Source organism: Rhagoletis zephyria, unplaced genomic scaffold (genome assembly GCF_001687245.7).
Source record: "Rhagoletis zephyria isolate East Lansing unplaced genomic scaffold, Rhagoletis_zephyria_1.1 Rzeph_scaffold_00053, whole genome shotgun sequence".
Lineage (NCBI taxonomy): Eukaryota > Metazoa > Arthropoda > Insecta > Diptera > Tephritidae > Rhagoletis > Rhagoletis zephyria.
Window position 1 is genome coordinate 602,842 of NW_016157137.1, and position 10,761 is coordinate 613,602.

The following is a 10,761-nucleotide window of genomic DNA, read 5'->3' on the forward strand; positions in this document are numbered from 1 at the left end:
AATAAATATTAAACTTTTTAACACACGCACAAAAATAATTTTAGCATTTATTTGCAAGTCAGTCACTTTCTTTTAACAAAACATTTCCTCTAGATTATCCTCTTCACTCACTTCCTCATTACTACTGCTACAATGTCATTCGCAAATTTTTCCGGCAACGCGCTTCAACCTTTGACCGCTCTGATACTATTTGTTTTGTCTCATTGAGTTTAATCAATTATACTATTTCTTATTGTTGTCATTAGTTGATATTTATGTATTATTATTATTTTTTCGCACGCCAAAATGATCATCACACGCGCGCGTTCACGCTCAGCAACTGACTGCTGTTTGTCAAAGCGTTTCGCTGGCGATCTAGCCATGGACTAGAGCAGCAACGGACAGCGCAGCGTGTCGACTCAACTGCACACCAGCGTCGGCGCGACAGCGACTTTAACGCCACAGTAGCTGACAGCGCGGCGTCTTAAATGTGGTTAGTCGCACAGCGGCGTGCCGCGTCGCAAGCTGCCTGCACACACCTAAAATAAAAACACACAGCAAAAATGCTGTCAATGGCTGGCGTGAAAATGAATAGCAAAAGTGTAAAACAAAAACAAAAAAAAAAGAACCGCAACTTTGTATTAATATCAAAACAAACCAAGCGCTTTGAAAACTTATTACTCTTAGTGTTTTTGTTAGTTTTGTAACTTTTTTTTTCATATATGTATAATCAGTTTACTTTCCTTTCACTTTGCTCTCAGCTGAGGAACGCCCAACAAGAACTTTTATACTGTTGTTATTAAATTTCAAATCGCTGTCGCGTAAGCCGATATTCTTATCAAAAAGCAGCGACGGCTAGCTAATGGCGACTGCGCCTCCGGCTGCGCTGAACATAGCTAAGGCGATGGTGGAATCAGTAGCGTCGACGCTCGTGCACGGCTCTCAAATCAACGTACATATGTATGTATGCAATTGTATTTTATTTATTGATATTTATGCATGTCGATTTGTTTATTTGTCACACAGTTTGCGCGTTGATAACGTACACCGTCGAGTACTTAATCATCGGAACTTTCAGCCGCTGTCGTAAGCGATAGTGGCGCGCACACCTCAACTGAATTAACTAAGAGTCGTGAGAAATGCGTTGTTGCGCAGTCTAGTGGGTGGGCCACGATGCGCACCTTTTTTTCCTGTGCCATTTAAAAAAAGCAACGTTATAATAATAATGCATACGCCAGTAATGAGAAGACACCAACTAAGTAGTTGACAGTGTAGACGAAAAGTGGTTGGATAGGAGAGGATGAGAGAACAATTTCTCACTCAGAATTTCCTGATTGTACGCGCCGACTTTCGTTCTTTTGGAATTCGCAAGCAGCTTATAGAATTCCTAGTAGGAAAGAGAAAGCTCAGAAACGGTTTATCATCAAATCGACATAAAAATGTGAATTATCTATGGTGGTTTGATGATTAGCGGTGGGAAAATATGAAAAAATCGATGACGCAATTATTCATTTAAGATAGAACGGAGCAAAGGACTACATTGACTATTGATTGGGCATGTTTAAACTAAATACAATCGATTGAAATCGGTTAATATGAATCAATTTGTCGATGATCAATTTGTCGAAATTTAAGAAAAATTATCAAAATATAAGGCTATTGAAAAAGTTCATACCTATCTTACAAGAACCGAAAAACGGTTCTAACGGAACAGAGATTCAATTCCAAAAGAACCAAAAAACGGTTCCGGTAGAACTGAATATCGATTTCAACCGAACCGAAAAATAAATATGTATTACATATCTCTCCAAAATTTGGTTTAGATATGTATGTATGTGTTATTGAGTTCTGAGTTGACCTTATACATTTTTTGTTCGGTTCTAAGCACTATATCATTTAGCCGCCATATACCCGATCTGGGCGACTTTCACCATCTATTTGATACTATCGACTTGAAATTTATTATTATGCTTGCTTTTGTTTCTCATCTTTAACGCTTTCAAATCGCTGTCGGCTGCGATTTGAATGCATCATAAGACCAGCGACAACATCGAAAAAATAATTTTTGTTTTTATGGAAACATTACCTTGTTTTAAATGAAACCTTTACGTGGAAAGCGCTTACTTAGGTACACTTGCAGAACATCCAGAGTTAAATGTATAGATAGAGTTAAGTAGCTCAGAGTTATATTGTTATATTCCTAAACCAGACAATGTCTTGCAGCAGTGAAAACTTGCCCAGAGTTAAGTAACCCGAGGGATTTCTAAATTCAATAAGCACCGCTCTCTCTTTTTTTACATTTGTTTACATTTCTTATTGCATTTTGAATATATAATTTCAACTTACATACACAAAATATTTTTTTTTTTTCATATAACAAATAAGTGATTTCCTATGAAATTCATTAAAGTCTTACACTGCAATTGAATAATTCAGTTTTATTAACTTCTATAAATGAACCTGCAATGGAGTAGCATATTTCCTGTTCATTCTCACATAACGAACGCAACATTTTCTCAGGTTTCAGGGCAACAAAAAGCAAGAGTTCCCATATAAGAGGGCACACTTTTTTTGTTTTTTTGAGAAAAGGAAACGCTATTAATTTCTTAAATTACATATTTTTTAAAAATGTGTCACACAGATATCAACCAAGGAATGAATATAATATATTTATTTTATAACAAAAATATAAAAAGAAAATGGAATTTTTGTAAAAACTTTTTAAAACATTCCATGGAGCTACTTCGATAGGGCCTAGTTCCGTTACCACTTTTTTGAGAATCGAAACCAGTTCAAATTATCGGTTCCCCTTGGAACCGGACCCGGCAGAAATGGTTTTCGTAAATCATTAACAAGCAGTTATAGTTATTTCCGGATCTGATTTTTTAGTTGTATCTCTTTTGAAGCTGCTACAAAGTTCGATGTGGATATTGTGAGGAAGGAGCTATTATTTAGATATTTAGTAAAATAAAAACCAAACACGGAAAGGATCGTTTATTATTTAAATGTTATATTTCCGTTTACTGTAAAAATAAACGATTAACAGAGTTTTATTGTGTTGTTTTATTTTTTGCAAAATATTTAATGGCAGAGATTATCTAATACACGTATGATTACCTAGCAATACGCACATATAATATTGCCCTATTAAAATATTAACGACAAAGAAAGCCGATATCTATTGAATAATTGTAATTAAGTCGTTCATAGCGATTATAGTTAAAAGTGAACTTTGCTAATTTTTTCACGCTTCGAACTATTGTACTACATGCGAATTTGCATAAAACTAGTAGATATAAGAACAATAGGGCGGGTTAATTTGTACGGGAGATTTTTTCGACTATGTGCGTATAGCACAGATAGATTCTACGTGTAATTTGTAGCAAATTTTCCGAAGAAGCTTTGGTTAAAAATCCATTTAGAGTTTTCCAAATAGGTTTTTTGGCATTTTGCTGTAGAAAAAAAAAATATTACCCGCCCTAATGAATATACCACAATATAAGCATTTACTCGCACATTCATAAGTTCATTGTCTAACGCTAATACACATTTAGTATTTGCGCCCAATTTAATCATTCTAGATAGTACAATAACTTTTTCATATGCAAATCGCATACATCAGGTATTCAAAACGGTTCATCAAAATAATAGCATAAATTAGAATTGTATTACATATTTTCCAATTAAAATTAAAACAAACGAAATGCATACCACTTTTGTGGTAAGCCATGAAAAATCATAGAGAGACAAATATGTGTCAAATTGTTGCATGCGAGTACTTGTGTAGACATGTGGCTGCTTATGCATGAGCGCATGCGTATCGATACATTTTAAATTTATAGATTTATAAAAATTCACATTGATTCCACACCTGTTTGAAATATTTATGGGATTCAACATATCAGAGCTTTATGGGTAGATGAAATAAGTAGTCATAAAAATCACACATGAATGCGGCATCGCAACTCTTTCCATGTGCTAAAGAATTGCTTACAAAATATCAGGGCAAAACCAGGTGAAACGAAACATTTTTCCACATTTTTTCTTTATAAAAAAAATTAAACATAAAATAGCATTATGCCGAAACTGGTGTTTTCCAAATGGAATTTAACAAGTCATGACGGAAGTTCGTTCCAAACTACACCCTTCACCTTGGCACTTATCTCGGCATATGACAAAACCAAAGATTATTATAAGTACTCAGTGATCTGAAGCCTTAAGGAGGGTATTGAGGTTCAGGCTAACTGCTTCTCAGCACGGGTTCCATCTTTGATCGAACTTATGCATCTCTTGTCATTCCTAGTTTGATTTTTGCCGCTAACATCGAGCCTAATATATCTTTGGAGTATGAGTTCAGCTTTTTCCAGCCGGAGCCTTTAAAGAAAATACTTAGCAACTTTCAAAGTAGGGCATTCAAGTTAGCGAATAAGGGTTACCCAAAGAGATGCTCTCGAATAAAAAGTGGCATCCGCTTTTGAGTGCGTGGACTTTAATCAGCTTAAAGGAGTAGATAGTCTTAGCTTAAAGCTTTCCGCCAGGTGAGATGCTCTGTAGCTCTAAAGTGTCACCACTTTGTGTGTGGTGAAAAGGTTTGGAAGTAGTATCATTTTTCGTTCAATCAATGCACCGGTTGCTATCTGCTATACGCCAAAAAATGATTTGCTTATCAAAAAAATTACCTGAGTAAACCAGGCTAACTGGTGTTAGAAACTCTGCGATCCTGCAGGATCTACAATTGGCTATTGTCATCTTTCTGTGCTAAAACAGCATTAGCCATAACAGACTGCGAGGGGCAGATGCGTAGGCCTCGGAGAGTTACCAGAACGCGTCTGGAGCCGGAGGTGAAACTCAGCGGCTGGACTATTTCCTTTGTAGCTGTGCAGAATTGGGTATAATTAGATTAAGTGTTTTTGAGCAAACCTTACTTTGATAACCTAAGTAACATAACCTAAGTAACATAACTGTGTGTGTGGTGAGATGCTTAGGTCCTCAAGCTTAATGGATCCATTAGGGGTTTTGGCAATAGAACTGCGTATTTTACTGATTCGACAAAGAAACATTTTTTATATTTGGTTACGTTTAAAGCTGATATTTTCTAGGATGAGGGCCATTACAATTTTTACTAAATTCCCTATTTTATTTATTTTTTGCCATGTTACTTCCATTCAGTCAGAAAATATGCTTCATTAACCACACACAGCAGGTGTATGTATGTGCATTTCGAAGTGTAACTTAGTGTTTCTGGGCTTTGAGTTAATTATATTTGCATTACCTGCACCTTGCTTAACGCAAATGGAAAGAAAAAAAAAATTAATATTGCTTCCCAAGCATATCGCCGTATCGACAACGAAACGGCTGACTGTAAAAATACACGTGTTTTAACAAAGTACGTGACGATAACGCTGGCTAAGGAAATTGTGGAAAAGCTCTGACGTTAAACTACTTAACTGCGCATGAATTTTTAAGCAAATAACGTCAATAAATGCCAATGCAAAAAAGCAATGAACTAATTCAAGTTCATAAGTAAGAAAATTTAAATTTATACAGATATAAAAAATTAAAAAAAAAACAGATCAAAACACTGTAAACAAGAAAAAACTTTAGCGGAATAATCTAACAGTGTCGTCACAAAGTCAGGTATTTTGTAACTGACGAATACTGTTATCTGCCAGTGTAAATGCATTTACATATGTACTTTTTAAAAACAAACATATGTATTTTAGCGCGATGCATTAGAATTAACCGCAGCACGCGCCATCAGCGCGGCATGTAAACATACATATATGCATATGTATGTATTTGAGGGTGGTCCAGAAAAAACTAAAGTTGGAATTTTTCATGCTCTCAGCCGCTAGGATTGTTCTATATCGAAAAAATTATACCCCTATTTTTATTTTGAAATAAAAAAAATACTTAGAGGTCGCTCAAAGCGCTCAAAGTTTGCCGTGTATTTTGTATAGAGGAAAAAAAGTTTTCGCAGGAATAGTAAAGAATTTTTGAAAATCAATATTTTGCTATCGGAAAACTTTGTTTCATTTCAGGAGACTTCCGATATAAATACCCATTGGTTTATTTAACCAGTTTCTATTGCTGGCTATTTTTTATAGGACCCCTAAACACCTCAAAATAGGCAATGGAGGGCCATAATAAATTTGCTATTTAGTATTAAAAAATGGTATAATAAACAATTGGGTATTATTATTGGCATTCTCCAGAATCCTATACCATTTCTACGAACACTTGTTTTTCCCCATACAAAAAAATATTTCAAAATAAATACAGGGGTAAAATTTTTTTTGAGTATAGAACAATCCTAGGGGGTGACAGCATTAAAATTCCGACTTTACTTTTTCCTATGCATTTTTGGACCACCCTAATGTGCATACATGTACATATCTATAGTATATGTATGCCATATCCATCTGTTTAGAGGGAAGCATTTCTAAGGTTTCTGGTTTATTCGGATACAAAATATGCTACACCCATTAGCATGGAATACGATATACATATGTACTCATATAAATACACACACATGCATTAACAAGTAAGAGCAGCGCTGTCTTCGGCTATGCCGAAGGCTTCATACCTTTCATGAACATCTGCAAATTTTACTTTGACAGATTACTACTTTTGAATACATCTGCATACATCGATAGAGGAGTTACATACTTATATAAAAAATCGCATCTAAACAATCAGAGNACAGACGGACAGACGGACAGACGGACATGGCTAAATCAACTCAGCTCGACGTTCTGATCATATAAGTATACATTTTCATGGGTCTATCTCTTTTTGTTCTGGTACTTACAAACATCGGACCAAAGTTATAATACCATTTCATGCTCATGAAAGGTATAAAAAAAAAACATTGGAATTGTATACTCTTTTCTAAGTGTCGACCGCGCGCCGAGGTCCCCTGCGGTCTGTCATTCGATCACTTGGGATCACTTAATTTCAAGCACAATCTAATTTAACAAAGCAAAGGTTGTTGTTGTTTTAGTTTAAATTTTTCTTTCAAGCATGCGCTATGCGCGCTGTTCGTACATATATTTAGAGTGCTTTCTTTGTCCGCTCAGCCTATTACCGCTAGATTACTATAATTTTGATCTATAAAATTGAAGTTTTTCAATAGTTTCTACATTTTTCTTGCGCGAAACCTCGTTTTTATTATTATTGTGCTGTATTTTACTCTGCCTTTTGAGTGCTGCCGATGCCTGCCGCTCGCTCATTGTCATTTTGGGTGTTGAGTTTAATGTTTCTTGCTAGCTAGTGCTAGCTAAAATTCCCATCTCTTTATACATACATATGTGTACATATGTTAGCGCCTTTCTGTTCTTTATCGTCATGTCTCAATCAGGGCTTCCAACTATACTTATTTAGCTATGAAGTGCCATATTGAGGATTAAAAAGCGCCAAAATGTGCCAATTAGAAAAATAAAAGTGGCAAAGAAAGTGTCATTCTTTTTAATTCTCCCCAGATAGCATTAAAATACGAAACACATTCCTAAATCAAAAGTCCAATGTCAAAGTAAAATAAACCAGTTGTATACACTACAGAAATAAGAGAATTTCATTTGAGAAAAGGAAGTACACGCAAAGGATTGCGTCAAATTGAAAATTAAGTGCCATTTGATGTAAAAAAAGGGCCAGAAATAGCACGGTTTGTGGCAAGTTGGCAGCCCTGGCCTCAATGGCACGCTTAATAAATGTCAATGGGCTGTCAAGTAGTCATCTAGTGAGTATGTGCCAACCCTAACCGCAAAAGGCGCGATCGGCGCAACCACAACATACAAAAATGTCAACTCTCATTTAAAATATGATGGGTAATTTCAGGACAAATGGGTTAACATCGAAAAGGTAAAAAAAAGTATGTAAAAAAGAATGGGTTGTTTGCAAGGTGTCTTAACAGATATTTTGACCTGACGTAATATATTTTAAAACGAAAAATGAATTAATGAAAAATCACACTGAAGATGGCACAACGCCGAAACTGGTTTGTCTCCAAACCAAATTTGACAAGGGATGAGGGAAAATTGTTCCACAATACATCATACTCCTACCCTGTCGGAAACACAAACAACCAAAAAGAAGACATTTGCGGTTATATGATACACTCAGAAATATTTTTAAGCTTTATAAATTTTATGACATTACTATGACATGAACAGGGATATTCTGGGTCTTTCGTAAGACAAGTGTATGTAAATTCTGGCAACTATCTTGAAAGCACTTTACAGTCTTTCCAAATACTAATTGAAAGATCTGCGAACGAGGAGGCTTTAGCGTTATGCTGTTCGCTAGTTAGCAATAAGGTTTTTAGAATATAAATTAAATTTAAAAAAACACTGATACAAATTTTTCTTTTTAAAACGATAACAAGTAATAAATAAGAGCTATTTTAAATTAGAAAATAAAAGAAAAAAATGAAAATAAAGCAAAAAATATATTTGTATAAATTAAATTAAATTATAAAAAAAATTTGTTTCTTCTAAAAAAAATTAAATCTAACAATTAAATTAGAAAAACGAAAAAATTATGTAAACAAAAATAGAAAAACTAAATAAAACAAAAAAGAAATATTTTTATTTTTACAACAAAATCTAAAAATTAAAAGAATATTAAATTAACAAAAGAAAAATAAATTGAATTAAAAAAGGAAAAATTTAATAAAATAAATACGTACCTTAAAACTAAAGAAAATTTAAAGATTTATATTTTAAAATATATAATCTAAAATTTAAAAGAAAACAAACTAAAAAAATTGTTTTAAAAACAATAAAAAAAGTTCCTATTAGATGGTGTCAAGAGTAGGACTAATATAGTTGTGTTTATTTTCCGCAATATCGCATCTTTCCCTATTTGCATCCCATATTTGCATAGACATCTCTTCTATTTCGTCTCCAATCCCTTTTAAAGGTGAATATCAGCTAACAGCTACTGTAAGCTAAGCTGAACTTCGGACACTTTTTAGCTCATTTGTTGCAGTTAAAAAACCTGATCCAGCAACACTTTGGCCAGCCAATGAGCTGAACGGGGCAAGGACTGCATTATCAGAGAACTGGCATACATTGTTGGACCAGATGCCGGGTTTATGTACATAGGTGACTTCTTAATCTGTAATGACCTGAATTCTTAGTTTATATGTACCTTAGAAGTCTCTCATGTCTTTTACAACTTTTAAAATAATTGTCGTTACTCCTTTTTGCATTGAAATTACCCCTTTTTGATTTGACTTATAATTTACTCGTATGGATTACATCTGCAATTCCAAGCTTTAATTCAATTTAAGCAGTGTTCACCCCCGTGTATGTATGTAAATACGAATATTAATTACTGGATGTCAATGTACATATGTATAATAACCTTTCGACATACCAAAAACCACGAAATAGGGAAATAAAAAAATTATCATTCCTTTAACAAATAAAAATGTTGTACTACTGCTTATCCATACGCATTAGTAGATATGTAGTTGTTGCTGCTGTCCACTTTGGGCTCATTATTTATGGTCGTTGCTTGGAGAACTATTAAGCGCGCTGCATTTGCGGACTGCAATCACACGCACACACACACTTGCAAGCGTCCACAGTGACAGTGGAAAATTAAACATTTCCATACGTGTATTTACATGTGTATGTACATTTATTTCCATTTGCAACGCTCGCTCGCTCGCTTGTTGCAATGTTCAAAGTGCGAGTCGACGAGTCTGTCAATATTGACCTTTTCACTTCAAAGCCACTCAGCGGCGTCGAACTCAGAAACGATCACGGTTTAGACATTACTTAAGTGATGAACGGCGCTGTTGGCGCATGCGCAAGCGCTGACGTTTGTGCGAACAGCGCGGCCCACAGCAACAGCAGCAGCAACATCAGCGTCGGCGTCAGCTGCAGCTACAGCGACATACATATGTATGGAATCATATAAGTATGCATGACAATATTTATGTACATAAGTAGCAGGGTAGCCAAATCATTTTCGAGAATTCCCCGACTTCGACAAGGAAGTTCCCCAATTTTACCCGAAATTTCGTAAAATTCCCCAACCATTACATATCTCCTGGTGTATCTGGTATTTGTATGCATTTTGTTTTTAAATATGTATAATTCATCTATGTATTCATAAACCAAAGCAAATTTTTATTCAGTTTGCTAACAAATACAATGCAATATTTAAAAAAATTCAACAAACTTTCGTAAAAATTTCGAGCTTTTAATTAGATTTTCCTGAAAAGGTTTTTGTATGCATTTTTGTAGCCCATTGAATTCTAGTATAAAAAAGTGCTAGTTTCAAGCACCTAAAAATTTTAGTTTTAAATTTTTTTTTTTTGCCGATGGTGTTGCGGTTTTCTTCCATATAAAACAAATTGTATTTATTCGTAATATGAAAGTAAATGCTACAAAGAAAATTCTAAAAAATGAACGATAATTTTTAGCCAATTGTAACTATACTATACTAAAATTGAACGAGATACAAAAGTGCATCCAGCTCATCCCACGGTGACGGGTGAGACGTTTCAACTTAAATTAATTTTTTTTAAATCATTATGAAATTAGTGTAGCAAAGAAGAAAATTTTTTTACACCTAAATCCTCACAAAAATAAGTTCATCCCCCCCTTCCCCATGTAAACTTAAATTACCCACAAAAAACGGCCCATTCTCCGCTTCCCCACGCAAACTCTAATTCCCTGCAAGTCGGGGAATTCCCCACGAGTTGGCTTCCCTGATAAGTAGATACTTTGCTGCTGCTGCTGCTGCTGATTCTGCTGTTGATTTTCACGC

General features: G+C 34.7%; 1 protein-coding gene across 3 annotated transcripts in view; it reads right to left on the reverse strand.

Annotated features, from left to right (window-relative positions):
• The window catches only part of laza (lazaro), a 143,300-nt gene extending 142,967 nt beyond the window's left edge, over positions 1-333 (reverse strand). For all 3 annotated transcript variants that reach the window (XR_001848420.1, XR_001848419.1, XM_017623675.1), the window contains exon 1: positions 67-333. The gene's annotated coding sequence lies outside the window, so the exon portion shown is untranslated. The remainder of the gene's footprint in view (positions 1-66) is intronic.
• Between the last annotated feature and the right edge of the window lie 10,428 nt (positions 334-10,761).